Raw genomic sequence first — 16,540 nt, 5'->3', positions numbered from 1 at the left:
TTAGGCTAAGTTAGTCAATCATACTGAATGCCACACGATAATACTTTATGTTACAACTCAATCAATTTTCTCTTCCAATTTGTATTTTCTACTGTCTAACATTAAACTTCATACTAACTGTCATGAGTTCATGATTTCTTATATGGGACTGTAATATTTTGGGGATATTCGATTGTTTAGAACTAAGTATATTATTAGCAGAAGCACATTCATAATGTCTTAATAATCAAATCTACTAAGCTGACTAGAGTGACATTTATTTTTACCTTTATTGCAAAAACGTTGCTAAGGATATAAACGATCGTTTGATAGTATCAATCTATTATCAGCGTCAGGTTGTCTAAATATTATGACTGCAAGAAAAGTAACTAATCCAGTTACATCTTAGATGAACTAAATACTTCATTAGGAAAAGTCTATTTCCTGTATATATGATACTCGTATGAAAGGGGTCGGAAAATAGTAGTGAAAGTAGATGATATCTAACCATAACCGTTATTCAACTATAAATTTATTCTGTTTTTGCATAATTCGTCTAAAGGATGCCGTGTATTGAGTGGGGAATCGTTTGAAAGTAAGAACCACTTAATAAGTGTTTTTTAAGCTTGGAACGTACATTCACAGTCCCACAAGGATTATAACTCAATATACTCAGATTGCACGAGAATAAAAATATATTTAAACTACTGAGTCGAAATCCTATGGTTTATAGCTCTAACGTCAATCTATTCATTAGGTATTGCTATTGCGACAACCATTTACTGTTATCAGTGATAATTGATTTACCCCCCTCCCCACATAGTTGTTTTCACTGAGTAGTCTTGACCAATGACGAGACGAATCACCAGTAGTCCTTCATTTTAAAAAGCTTTTTCAGTTGAGACTAGTCTGTGGTGAAAAATATGCTTGAATAAATCTACCTAAATGATTGATATAAACGAAAAAAACACCCTGGTATCATCGAACAATAACTTAATTTGGTAACCGTACAGTGATAACATTTCATACTCAGCTATTTTCAATCCAATACCAACAAAGTGGAATTGAGGAAAAAATCCTATAACATTGACAAAACTAACATAATCGACAGCTGATATCTTGTGTGGAAGCAACAAAATGGAAACAAAAAACAATGAAAGGTCAAACCAAGTCAAATGGAACGTTACATAAAATCAAAACACTGTTGATTATACTTATAGTAAAGGTAATATATATATATATATATATATATATACTGTCATAGGAATATAAACTTAATTATGCAGCATGTTTTAGGCAAACATTTTTTTAAAGCTAGTCTAAATGGCAACTTTGATACAGACTCAAAGTCATGACTTAAAAATGAGTCTGTCATTGTAAAACAATGTTACGTAATCAAAATTTTGTGTCATCATAAGGAATATTTACCACTTCGGTACAACTTGTAAACTATACATATTAAATTTACATCTTATAAAACAAAAAAACAGATCAATATCGGGGGTGGGATTTGTTCGCTTTAACTGAGGCAGTTCCTTGGCTATAAGGACTTTACAGGAACCATTTTATACTTGCTAGTTGAATAGTGTTCATTCAAATCAATATTTAATATACATTTCCTGGTATTAAATAGTTTATACTTTTTAATCATCATAAAATCTATTTGTTTGCTTTCCCTCGGAATTAAAAACGATCTTTAAAATTCAATGTGTTCTTTGATTTACTTTAAAGTCTATACTTCTGAATATGTTTATTCATATGAAAATGTTAATCAAAATATAACAATTGGACAATAGATGATAAAACATGTCATTTTTCCACATTGAATGTTTTGATATTTCAAATTTAATTTGACCAATGGTTATGCGGTTATTGCTGCGCATCAACAGGTAAAAATTAAATGTTCATAAAGTGTTAAAGCAGATCATACGATTCAATGAGCACTTTACATTTGTCAACTACTTTAACACTAATCAACATTCTAGACTTGTTGAAATGAATCTCAACTCATTTAAATAAATAAGACAGAATGGAAATGGAACTCATTATACTACTTATCAACTGTTTCATTCTAGTTTGGTACTACTCAATAGTAGGTATCATTTATTTTATTGAGAGCCTAAATTTCATAAACATAGTGCTAACTAATAATAATGCAAGAGAAAACACCGTTCGATAATTGATGATGATAATTTGGAAAAATAAACCATGTTTAACTTATTCAAATCAAAGACAATACACACATATATACACATGTAAGAATAATAAGAAATAAATATAACTAAATAGAAGCAACTTACTTATCAGTCATCCAGTCATTAAGTGCTTGTGTATTTTGTAGATAACTATCTCTTGAAATTGCTGTACTAACTAGATCATTTAATGATACTTTTAGATGTTCATCTAACTGTGTAATTAAATTCAATCGAAATTGTTCAGCTAAATCACACCAAACAACATCATGTACAAATCTATGCTTATCATTATCTGGACTACTTGAATTAGTTTGTTCTGCTATTTTAAACTCTTTCGATTGTAAATTTAAATTATTTAATGATTGTGTTGATGCAGTTTTCATATTTTTCTCGTCATGACGTCGACGAATATTCATCTCATCAATTAAAGATTCTTGCATCCCTTTTTAAATCAGAATAAATATTTTTTTTTGCTTTTTCTCAATAGTAAACAATATTGAAATTCCTTTCAATGGTTATATTAATTGCATAAATCAATGTGCCTTCCTATGATTACTTTTTTATAATTACTGTTTGTTTGTTTGTTTTTAAGGAAAATATATTATAGACGTAAATACTAAAGAGATAATACAGTTAATCTATATTTTATTTAATTTATATCTATGATTGTATACATCAGTTGAACTTTACTCTGTCCATTGGTATATATAGACAAATCTGTACATACACTTTATAACAATTATGATTACTGTGATTATTGTTATGTGAATGGTGATGAAATTGGAAAATGTGATTGGTCATATTATTCATCTAACTAATGATGTTTAAAATTCACTTTATTTTTTTATTATCTAATTCAGTTTATATTAAAAAATATTATTACTATTATAGTCGATAGATTTTATGTAGATGCATTTGATTTGTCTGTGTTTTTACATCATAGATTAATAACAGTTGAAGTGTCACTTAAAGTCAGAGAGCGTATGACGTTTTTTGTTGTGATTTATGATTCCTAAGCAAAATTCATCTAAAACACCGTCAATGACTAAATGTAAGACTGTCAGGTTTGGTGACAAGTGTTTAACCTTAAGAATACTGAGTTTAAACCCACTGATCCACATATGTGGCTTTGATAAGTTCGTGATAAAACGTAATGATTATTTCTTCCTGTAATCTCTGGATGCCGAGTAAAGTCACAAGTAAGCACATGACAGTTAGTTGACCACAACATAATATCCCCCACCTAATTGAAATTGGATATTTTTTGCTATTCTACTCCAGATCAGGTTTCTCTATGTTAAGTATCTGCCCCAAGAACTAAACGCCTTCTGTTCAGACTCTGACGGACTGCATATGATTACCACTGAAGAGCCTCAAACCGCGACAAAACAATATTCAATTGGTCATAATTTTCCTTAGTGCTACAACTAATGACCGATCAGTGGTAGAAACCACATACTTATCAATATCAAGAAAAAACAGTTAATCTATGATGGAACTTTTCTTAGCTGATTACTGTCCATCAACAGTTTCATTCATAAACATGTAGCAAGGAAATAATTAATACAAATAAGTGGACAAATATTCTGCTAGCATAGGTATACTATTTTTCACAAAACTTTTACAGATTCGAATGTAAATGTTGAATACTTAGTCAGAAAACTATTCTACATAAATATTATCCTATTCAGCTTGTAATGATAAGAATTACTTAAATAACGAGAAAATATGATACGTCTCTAGATGTTCACGTTCACTAAAGACGATATTGAGAGGAATCATGAAACATCTGAAATAAACTAGTACATTGGATGGACACATGAATGATCTCCAATGTTAGAAATAATAAAGGTCACTGATGTAGCAGAAAATGTAACCAATAAAACGAACCAACACCTGGATAATTTTTTCATTTAGGAGATATACTGTTGATAGCAAAAATAATACATGAATGTATAAACGCTTGTTAGTTATTCAGCTATATAATGAGTGTACGTGAAAATACTACTAGAGTAAAGATGACGTCAACGTATTACAAAGTGAACAAATAAAGGATCAAAGATTACTTGTAGTGTTTATATATTGTATATTTTGTTCAGATTTCGTATACTTTAAACATAAGTTTCATAATTAAACTACATTACCTGAGTGGCGGCTGGAAATCAGGAAGTTATAGTTAACTATTATATCTTAGCTTTACAGTAGACTTCTCGAATTTTCTTCAGGAAGCTGCGACCTATGGAACACTGAGTTGTAAAATAAATCGACTGAGTTCAAAAATCTGGACGACCAGACTTCAAAATAGTAACCAAACTTTGTCATCCTGGCTGCCAGATCTGAAATTTTCAGCTTCGATCCTGTGTGAGTCCACTGGTACAGACCCCTGGGGAGTCGTATACAAGGACGAGTCATCTGACTACTGCTCCTTGGTTGTCCAAATGGTGTCGTTTCATGAGTAAATTCACCTTAGTATGCGTCCTCTGATCTATTCAAATTGCAACTGTTCTGTTCGAGCTATTCACACACATTTAGCAACCACATTTTGATAAAATGAATAATTACTCACAAACTGATGAAAAAAGACTTACTAAGCTTTCTTTTCATCACTTATTAAACATTTCATGTTAAAAGAACTCAGCTTGAAACGATCGCGACGAATTTTAGTCATCTATCAGCTTTTATGAATAAATAGCTCGTAGGAAAAGAACAATAGTATAACAAAGGGTAAAATCTTTTTACATGAATGATGAATCTGTTAATGTTTTCTATATATTGTTTTATTTGTAAATCGAAAAAATAAGGAAATATATAATCTGACTTTAAAAATCTGCATTACGTTAAAACACTGACATATGAACGAAGGATATTCTTTTCAATAACATTTCTTCATGTTCTACAGTCGCATATTCAGATTAATAATCCCAAAAGTGGCAATGTTTCAGGAAAATAAATTGTCTAAAATTATTGCATGTAAATTTAAGACCGTTTCTGGAATAAAATAACATTGTTAGTGTTGAAATGACTGATATGCAGTGGTAACTTGAACAAGCCCATACGTTAAATAAAATTGTGGAATTAATGATCAATATATATATAGGTAACATAAGTTAGGAGAAATAATAATGCAATCACAAATCGGATCAAATGTCTAGTCAAATATTATATCATGTATAAAGTTATGAATTAAATATGAAATAATAAAGCGCGTTGAGTGCTAATTAAACTACTCATGCGTTCATACGATTAATAGTAGTACTGAACCAGTAATAATAATACAAAGATATTTGATTAAAAATAACTAGGACAATAATACTAAGCATCCACAGTCCCGAGCGCATAATCGAACCCGAGACCACCTAGTTTAACCTCATATCATACGACAATTTTATGAATGTTAAATGGACTACATTCTCATGATGAAACTGATAATTAACCAAGCTAAGTAAATTACAATTGGTCTAGATTTTATTTGAATTTAAATACTTCAGTTAATGGAATTAATTTTTTTCAAATCATAAAATTTAAAGGACCTGAGTGATACGTTGAAATCGTACTTCTTAAATTATTCGTTACTAAACTACTTAATAAGAATGTCTTCTCATTAGATTTTCATACTGATGAAAATTTGTTTAGAATATAAATTAACAATAATTTTCTATTCACACAAAGTTTTCTTTAAACAAACTAATTACGGAAGCTGTGTCCTCCTTTTCTGCTCCAAATCCCCTACTTAATGAATAAGACATTATAACTCGATATTACCATACGAGTAAACGTTTTAAAATATTTTTTGTCGCTTTGCTAATATAGTTAGTTAAGGAAATTCATTCATTAGTGCTGTTGCGAATAAAGTTAACAGTTAAAAAGGGACTTAAACCCATTCAAAATAGCCAATATACATAGCACTTGTATTGTCTTCTAACCTGCATCATTCTGTCACCTTCCCAGTATCACCTTTCTTGATTTAAATACTGATGTATTTCATGTGTAAAAGTGCCAATTTTTAAACAGAAAATAGATAGACGAACTAAACTACTCGATAATATCTTTCCCTAAAGTCACGGATTCACTAACTGAAACATGTTAATTTATATCAATGTTGGATGCACTATGCACCTGGTGTTATGCATTTAGGCTACTGCTTAATAAATTCTACGGTTGAGATTTCTGCCGCTAGTCTCAAGTCTGTATTTACTTCTCTTATGTGCAATCACAAAATGGAAAACTGTTTTGTTATTGTTTAAAAATTTAGTTCAAACTCATCAATTATCGAACTGACGTCCTGTTATCATATAATAATTCATAATTTCAACTATGCACATAAAACAAATATCTAGAAAATATTGGATCCTAAAAAGATTTCTATCCCCTGGATCTGTGCTGTTTGACTATAATAATTATCGGAGTTTTATCTTGTTTGACCGTTTAAAAAATTTGCTCAACTTAAAAGACATGGACAAATATTAAATAGTAAATAACACTTGACATCTGTTTTAGTCTAATAGTAAGTGAGTTTGAACAGTGTGAATAATTGGATTCTGATTCAGTGAGTGAATTCTATTGTGCTGGTCTAGTGATTTGATGGTTTCGTTCATAGTTGTAGGCTAGAACCCGTAAACAGCTGTTCAGTACTTAGTGTAAACAAACCCATAATAAAAAGTAATCTCCCCAATATATATATATATATATATATATATATATATATATATTTAACAATCTCAGTCAAAAACCTAACAATCTCCACAACCTTACTCTGATAATAATCACCAATGTGCTCACTAGTGACTAACTCCAAGATGATTTCCTGGAGTTCTGATGAGAAGCCATGACCAGTGGAGTCCACTTCGTGTGTGGCAGAGACAGGTATCTACCTCAGAAAATGGATGAATGGTTTCACAGTCATTCATGGATCGATGGAAGTTAGACACATCGTCCTGGGTTCGAATCCCGCCTTTGGGAACGTGGATACGCACTGCTGAGGAGTTCAATTCTAGGACGAGATGGGCATCCAGTGCTTAGAGGTTTTCAATAGTGGTCTAACACCAGTCGATTCATGATCTCAATCAAAAACCTAAAAACAACAAAAAGCCGTTTTAAAACCTTCGTAAAATCCATTAATTCTGCATCATTTTCAACTTTTTCACTAAGAATTAATAGCTTAATCTATGTATTACTCAACCTAAATATTTTAAGTCAGTATGCATTATTCAATAGCTTTATTAGACACATCAAAAATATTATAATCTGTTTGATTAAGAGTTCTGCTGACCTATGTAAAATGGTTAAATCAATTAAAGCTGAGTAATAGGTCAGATAAATAGGTCAAAGAGGTTGGATGCTGTCAATTATTCATGATTCGATATATATGTATATACAAACTTAGTGACATACATAATAAACTTTAATTGCCACCAGTCATTAGTAAGTACGAACCCTTTCAAATATATAATGTGCTACTAAGCTAATCAAATTTACTGGAATATGATTAAGCATGTTTCTAATTAAACGTTGTACGTACTCCAATTTTATTCAAAACGCATTTCATTTAATTCTAGGTAGTTTATTTACATAACTTGAATATACATGTAGGCAATTGTCCTATTTCTTTTCCGTTTTAGAAAAGAAACTTGTTGAAATACTTTGTTCTGAGAATTCTATATTGTACTAAGTGTATAATATTGAATAAAACCATTGATAATAATAATAATAATAATAATAATAGACCGGTATAAAATATCTTCAACACAATATAACGAGACAACTTAATAAACAGTCAATTCTTTCAGTCTAAAATTAATGTTGATGACGTTTGGAAAAGCAATCAATGTTTCACTATAAAACTATTTAGCTTCAAGAAAACAACACATGTAACGGTATAAAGTTTTCTTAAAATTCGGATTATCGGAGAATCTTAGAATTTTTGAATAAATATTTCTTTTCTCCTGTATACACAAGGTGAAATGTGACTCTTCATTGTAATTATTAAAGTTCTTATCGCTAAATGATTCTATACTATTATTCGGCTAACTAATCGACTTATTCACAGTTCAAATACTGGTATTCGGGTAATCGCTTGGATAAGTTTTATGTCGGATAGCAAAAGGTAGTAAATCGGATGCTCTGGAAGTATTTTGCGCTAGTCAGCATTTATCAACAGGGCATATCTGCAATCTTTAGGGAACTTATTATCTCTAAATGACCCAAAACACCGTTGTCTAGTATCACAACCAGAGACTCTGCTACTGAGCTATCCAAGTAGCGAATAACCTACAGTATGATTGAGAAATTTACGTTCATTAATCATTACGTAGCAACCCTCAAATACCCTGGTTTTGTGGGGAGATTCAGCTCTCCCTCTCGAAATGCACTTACATGGCCACGCGTATACAGCCACTGCCATGGAAGTCCTATTCACTGCCTTCTCGCGGCGAGGGTGCTGGTTAACGAGCTTGAGAGGACGAAAAACGAATGGTCGGCGTTTTTAACAGCTTGGTGTATATGGAGAATCCACCTTGGGGGGTTAAAGAACCCTTTTTCGAAACCAATGGTTCACATGGGCTCCGGGATCTTAAGGGAACAAATGGCATATCACCTTATTGTCGGTTACTGGCTGCCATGGAAACTGCAACTGAATTTGCTCCACTGCCTTGTGGACTAGACCTTTAGATTAAGGTTGGAGGAGTGTCCCCTCTAAGAAAACCATTTGCTTCGGTTTGTGTGCTCGAGAAGTATCCCAGCTCTCACACAACTCCGATGATTTGTGCAGTGCATGTATATTCGGTGCTTCCTTGTGCCAATATTTGTTTTTAAATAAATAACTAGAATCATACTTATCTAGTCCTTAGTATTTATCAGATAATATGAACCAAGCTTTCAATAGGGTTGGAAATTGTTTTATTTGACCAATGATAACCAATTTTTCCAGTTTACCTATTAAATAAACCAGTGGCCTCATAGCAAATTTAGAAGCTGTTATATCGAAATAATTATTTAATGCCAAACGATAATCTCAATTGTCCGAATACTTGAACTTCTACTGAATTTAATAACTAGACAGTAATTAGACATGTGAGATGCTGACAAAGACGACGAAATATATAGACCAGGATTTTCTATTTTAGAAATAAAAACTGATGTTAAGAGATAAACAAAGAATCCACGCCAAGCAACGGAAGCTACATTTATGGACGTTATGTCACTCAACTCAAAGCTTATAAAATACAAACCTTTAAATTTTCCCTTATTTATTCCATCAATCTTAGGCTCTCGTTTGATGTATGATTTACTGTCATATCCTTTTCTGATCAAAAGCTATTGTAATGTGAACGTAACATTTTGTACACCACTTTTCTGACCTAATGCCCAGTTTACGCATAACTGCATTTTTCTACTCGTTTTCTAAATAAAGTAAACCAGAGGGACTAGTCAAGGACAAAATGGCAAGCAAATCACTGAGATTCAAGACCAGCGGAACAGATGGGTAGAATATTTTGAGGAATACTTCGATAGGTCAGCTCCATTGAATCCACCGGACATCGAATAATCACACACAGACCTTCCTATAAATGTCACTCCACCAACGATCGAAGAAATCAGGATGGCCATCAAACAAATCAAGAGTGGGAAAGCAATAAGACCTGACAATATACCAGTCGAAGCACTAAGGTCTGAGATAGAAGTAAATGCTCCACACTCTACTCAGGAAGATTTGGGAGGAAGAACAAGTGCCGATGGACTGAAAAGAAGGATACCTCACCAAGATACCACAGAAAGATCTGAGCAGATGTGAGAACTACAGAGGAATCACACTATTCTCAGTGACAAGCAAATTTTCCAACAGTGTTACTAAACCGAGTAAAAGATTCGGTAGACGCCTAGCTTCGAGATCATCCGGTCGGATTCCGTAAACATCGGTCGTGCACAGACCGAATCGCGACATTACGGATCATTGTTGAACAATTAATTAAGTGGAATCCGTCACTATACATTAACTTTCTTGATTATGAGAAAACGTTTGACAGTGTGGACAGGACATTATGGAAACTTCTTCGACACTCTGGAGTTCCTGAGAAGATCGTCAACATTATCCGGAACTCATACGATGAACTACGCTGCGAAGTCATGCATAGAGGACAGCTGACAGACGCATTCTAAATAAAGACCGGAGTCAGACAAGACTGTCTGCTCACCCCTTTTCTCTTCCTTCTGGTGGTTGATTGGATTATGAAAACCTTGGCATCTGACGGGAAGCACGGAATAAAATGCACAGGTTGGATGCAACTAGACGATTTGGACTTCGCAGTTGACCTGGCCCTTCTATCCTGTACACATCAACGACTGCAAGTAAAGACAGCCAATGTACCTGCTTCAGTTTGGGCATCTGGGCAGTATCACAGCCCTCACACAAATCAAATGAGATTTGTGCGGCGCATATGTATTCGGTATCCCTTTGTACTAATATTTATGTGTTCAAATAGATAAATAATAAATAATAAAGACAGCCAATGTAGCAGCAGCAGCCTCTGAGTCAGTAGGTCACAATATTCAAAACGGGAAAAGTACAATCATGAAAGACAACACAGTCAGCACTAACTCAGTAACACTTGATGGAGAATTCTGGAACAGGTGGAAAATTTTACGTACCTGGACAACATAATCGATAAACGAGGAGAATCTGATACAGATGTAAAGGCATAGATTGGAGAAGCAAGTACAATATTCCTACAATTGAATAATTTGAGGGACTCAAAACAACTGTCAACCAACCAAAGTCAGAATCCTCAATACGAATGTCAAGACAGTTCTACTTTACGAAGCTGGAACTTGGAGAACTACCACGACCATCATCAAAATCGTACAAGTACTTATAAACAATTGTGTACACAAGAAACTCAGTGTCTGTTGACCGGATACCATCAACAACAATCTATTGTGAGCGAGAACAAACCACCTTTCAACTGAAGAGGAAATTAGGAAAAGACGTTGGAGGTGGACAGAACGTGTATTGGGGAAATCACCAAATTGCATCACGAGTCGAGCGCTAACTTGGAATCCTGAATGGAAACAGAAAAGGGGGAGACCAAAGAACACATTGCACCGGGAATCGGAACCAGACATCAAAAGGATGAATAGTAACTGGAATCAACTGGAAAGGTGAGTTGATGACAGAGTTGGTTGGTGAATCATTTCGGGTAGACTGTACTTTTCGAGGTGTAACACGCGTGAATAAGTGATTCTTTGTGCGTCGTCGTCGTGTTATTCATTTATTTATTCATGTATCTATCTACTCCCATCCTAATTGAGAATCAGGAATAAATAGAGTAGTGTTGCAGTTGATTCGTCTTCTCTCGCTTGTCAACCAACCAGGTGATAGAAGTCTTCGTCTATCTTCCCAAGGTCGTTACTCTCAATTCGGACTCACGCGTTTCTATCTTCAAGGTTAAACCAGTTAGCCTATCGTGTCACGTTATTAATGTATATCGAGTCGATTTCTCTCTTGTATGTTATTGGATAGGAAGGTAAAGGGCGTAACAAAAACTTTGTCTTTTTAAAAAATTAGGTGATACATCTCATAAAGGAAAGAAAAGCATAATATAGATTCGACAAGTGCTATTGGCTAGGATACCATAACATTCTAGTGTAGAGAATCGTACATAACAAAGCATCATATTTTGTGTCAAATTCATACATAAATTTGAAAATACTATTAGTATTCTGCCTAAAAATAAATTGAATTTCATTTCCAAATAAAAAAGTATGAGTTTGAAATTTGATAAGAGTTAATGTGAGGAACTGGATTTAACCGAACGTTATTTAAATTTACTGAAAAGAGATACGGGTAATAACTAAAAAAGTGAATAATATCGTTTACAACTGCTTGACTTATCACATCTTTAAGCTAGATACTTTGCTAGTGATTGAACACTGTTTACTAAAAAACATTTTATTTACCCACCCTTGCATAGTGTGAAACTCTGGTTCAGAGAAGAGTTGTTTTTTCGAGGAATTTATTTTCAAAGCTGTATAATCGTAAATACATGCCTACTTTTCAAAATGGTACTAATTACAAGAATATGGATTATAAAATTCTGTTAAACATCGCAACAGTGATGTAGAATAAATAAAAGCATAAAAATTGAGATGAACTGTAATCATGAGGGTCATAGAAGCAGAAGTCCCATGGAAAAGATAGAGGGAAGCAGATGGCTATGAAGGACGAAATTTATTAAGAATAAAGAAAATTGTGAGAGATTAAGGCCATGATAGAAGAAGAGGTTGTACCAGTTTCTTTTGTGCATATGATTCTGGTTTTTCCAAATGTATAGCCAGTACCTCTGCAATGCTAAAAAGATGGATTATAACTGCCTTTGGCAGCCTTCTAATAACCTCGTAGATGACGCTGGACACAGAATCGGTTTCGATTGAGTGATCTGTGCTCACAAGGCGTTCGATTATCGAACTTCACATTGAGGCATTTCTGCCTCTTTTCAGCCAAGTCGGATAGTTTCCTCGAATTCTTTCCGATAAATACTCATCGAACAACCTGTATACCTGGCTTCACATGAACAGGTAAATTGATAAAAGCACATAGAGTTGACCAAATAAGATTACTGGTGAACATTGATCGGGTGTGGAGCACTAGTCACAAAGTCGCTGCGAAGAACGTTCGAGTGAGAGTCGGAAATTCTCTTATTCAGGACGTCTGTAACTACATCACTTTCAAAACAGATGTTCATATAAAGTGTTTTCTTTTCTACATAGGTTGTTTGTCCTGTAGGCGGTTTGAGTTTTATATTCTTGTCAATAAATATTGATGGACACCCGCCTTAGATATGCATTTCCCTAAGGAGGCTCATTTCGTTATCCATTAGCTTAGGACTACAAATTTTTCTTATTCGCGTAGCGGGATATGATTAAATTTCGCCTTTGATTAGTGGAGACCCAGTCGTAAAAACTTGATAGCTGGTCACTCCATAGGGGAGTCCTGTAGATGGATCTTCTTAGAGTCCCATCGTGTTTTCTTGTCACTTCGATATCAAGAAAGTAAATGCTTTGTTTTCAAACCCAAATGTGAAATTTATTGCTGAGTGGCAGTTATTATTTTATCACAAATGATAAAAATGTTATCCATGTACCTTTTATTTATGTTGTTTTAAGTTGATTGTTTTCTAGACTTTCCATGAAATAATCTGCTAGTAATGCACCAATATGGGATTCAATTGCTATGCCATCCTTTTGCTTATGAATTACGTCGCTGAATGTAAATTATACAAGTGTATAGTAATAGTAGTTCCTTTATATAAGCTTACGGTATTCCAACATTAGTCTAATTGTTATTTATTTCTTTGCAGCTGAAACTGATATTCTCTGTGGAACATTAATGAGTAGTGATTCGATATCAAGGGGAAGGATAAGTTCATCATTTACATTCACTTCTTTTATGTAATTAATGCATTTAAAGATATCATGTGAGGAATGTATACAAACACGTCTTCCTACGGGTTCCGGATCTGCGAAGCACTTTGTCATTGAGTGATCAGGGGATCTAAACATCTCAAGAATTGGTCGGAGGTAGGTCAGGTTTGTGTATTTCAGGTAAACCATATAGTCGTTGCTTTTATGCGCTCGTAAATATCTCCGTTCACTCCATGATCATTTGTCATTCTCTTAATAACTCCATTCAGTTGCTTTTCGAACATTTTGGTCTTGTTCTTCTCATCGATACATTTGAAGAACTTGGTGTCAACTGATAAGTTTGTCATTTTGTAGAAATATATCTTACGGTCTGACAGCACTAAACCTGTACGTTTATCTGTACGTGAAATTAACAGGTCATAGTTGCTGATTTCTATGTTCTTTCGTTAGAAGACTTTTACCTGTTACTTTTGTGCAAGTATACTGGCTGCAGCTATCGAGATTAGTATATTCAAAACGTTGAAGTTCCTTGTCAGAGACATTAGTTTACGAGAAGTTTATAAGAATATCGATAATTTATTGAGCGTTGTTAGAACAAACGTCTGTTTCTGTCATTGAGAGTTCAACAATAAGCCATAGAAATTATATAATGGTTGTATTGTTTTCATCTATACAAGACATTGTATAAACATTTTTATACCACAATATTTTAAGTAAATTATACAGGGAAGACTACTTTACATAAATTCGACAACTTATTAATTGGTTTGTTAAGTTCCCATTCTTTCGAAAGTTGGTGTAGATAAATTGTTAAGTGCAAAACAGATATCACCTAGGCAGATCTGTGATTAATTTAATATATTAATTGAAAATCTGTACTTATATAACTAGGTGTACCTATGTTCTAAAATTCATTGACAGATACATAAGCCAGAATCAAATGGATTGAGTTGCACGACCAAAATCAAGACTTCTTAGCTCATCTCAAGTCCCCTGTTTTCTCAGCCACAGTGAAGTGTCGAATTATTGTAAAGATGAAAAGATACTAGACACAATGTTATATATCACGAGATTTGTTATTTTTTATGAGCCGAGATTATCATCAGTCGATATCCGTCAGAGTAAACAGTACCAACCACAAAAATTAGAGTAACTCATCATTTAACATGCTACTACTGGATTATAGCACCTATCCGACAACTAAGTTTACTTATGGTTAACTTTACCAAGCCTTCCAACTAACTTATTTAACAGTGTTGTTCGAACAGTAACTGTATCTATTTCTTCGTATTATTATTACTACCATTATGTCGACTCTGAACTCACTTTCCGCTCAAATTTGCTTGTAGCTTTGTGATATGTGCTCTCTAATGATAAACTGTAGTCGGCGCTTCGTGTTGCCTTCTGAATTCATACACCGTTTGGATTTATTTATTAACGGTTATCAAGGAGATTGATATACAAAGACTACGAAAATATTTCGAAGCCAAGACACTACAAAATAGCTATCGTCAGTGCATTAGATTCTAGAAATCTTCGATCAAAATAAGTTACATCCATTTCAACTTCTCAAAGCGTTGGAGGCTCAGTGTCATTCATTCAACCAAGTGCCATATATGGATAGGTAGATTATTTGAACGTCAATTTAACTGTTCATCTAATTTACTAATTGTTCACAACTTCTGATTTGAGAGTAGATCACTGACACGTTTTCAAAGTAAGCCTCACCAACGATTGATTTTCAAAACTTGTTTACTTTATGAGTCTCAGCAAACGGTTCTTATGGCGCACTCCTTACTGAATCCAGGAGGTTTACTGAAGGTTCAAAGGCCAAAGTAAACATACAACTCATAGCAAAAAACCTGTTGATGAGCGATATAAAAGCATTAGAAGATATCAACAGCACAATTGACAGATACTTCCATCGAAATACTTTATACTAACACTACTAGGATACGGTTTCTCTTTATCTTCAGAATACAATAACGCGACAGATTTAAGCTTTGCCATCTACTTTGGTAGGGCCATTACAAACTCCATAAAAACTGAATGGACAGCTTCAATTTAGTACTAAAATCTCCTGGACTTTGTACGAATAGTTCGTACTCCATTAGTAAAAACTAACAACTATGAACCGTTTAGCTATATCATGCGAACAACAGATAACGACCTATGCATTTCAAATGTCAATGACAATATTAAGATGAGTTCTACGTAAACACACACTTAAGTTATCTAACAATAAACAAGACTAGATTACAATTATTGTAAAAAATTAAATGGGTCATCTTGATAAAATTTGACGTCAGTGATATGAATGTTAACTTATATTGTATGATGGAAATATCTAATTTCATTGGCAGTGAATTATTTATTATGAATAAATAAATAAAATTTCTAAAACCAATGTGCAAACTCGTTTGGAAATCTAGTGAAATAAAGATTCACGTGATATCAAAAACCAATGAAATAAATACTTGGATATATTTATTCACAATTCGGTCGACTTCACAGCTACTTCAATATTATAAATAAACAAATGATGACAGTTGATTTATGCGAACACTGGTCAATATTTGAATAAATAGTAGGACAGAAGTTAAGATCAGAGTATATAGAAGACATTATTTTCGAAAACTATACTTAAAATAATCGGAGATAAAAAAGACGACGGCTTGTGGGAAGACATTTAACTACGCCTGCAGCACCCTTGGATTGCTGACAACTTTAAACCTTAATAAAGGAGGAAGGCTAATTGCAGGCTCAATAACCACACCTCGTAAAAGTAACCCAATCAACCCACTTAACCTTAGTCATGGAAGTTCAAGGGTTTTCCGATACAACAGTTATTCACGCCTCATGATGAAAGCACACATTCTTCGGCAACCATCAACCCCATATCTCCTACGACAAAAAACAAAACCCAAAATTAATATACATACATGGAATGT

The sequence above is a fragment of the Schistosoma mansoni genome, chromosome W (assembly GCF_000237925.1).
Source record: "Schistosoma mansoni strain Puerto Rico chromosome W, complete genome".
Classification (NCBI taxonomy): domain Eukaryota; kingdom Metazoa; phylum Platyhelminthes; class Trematoda; order Strigeidida; family Schistosomatidae; genus Schistosoma; species Schistosoma mansoni.
This window is presented reverse-complemented; position numbering follows the sequence as displayed.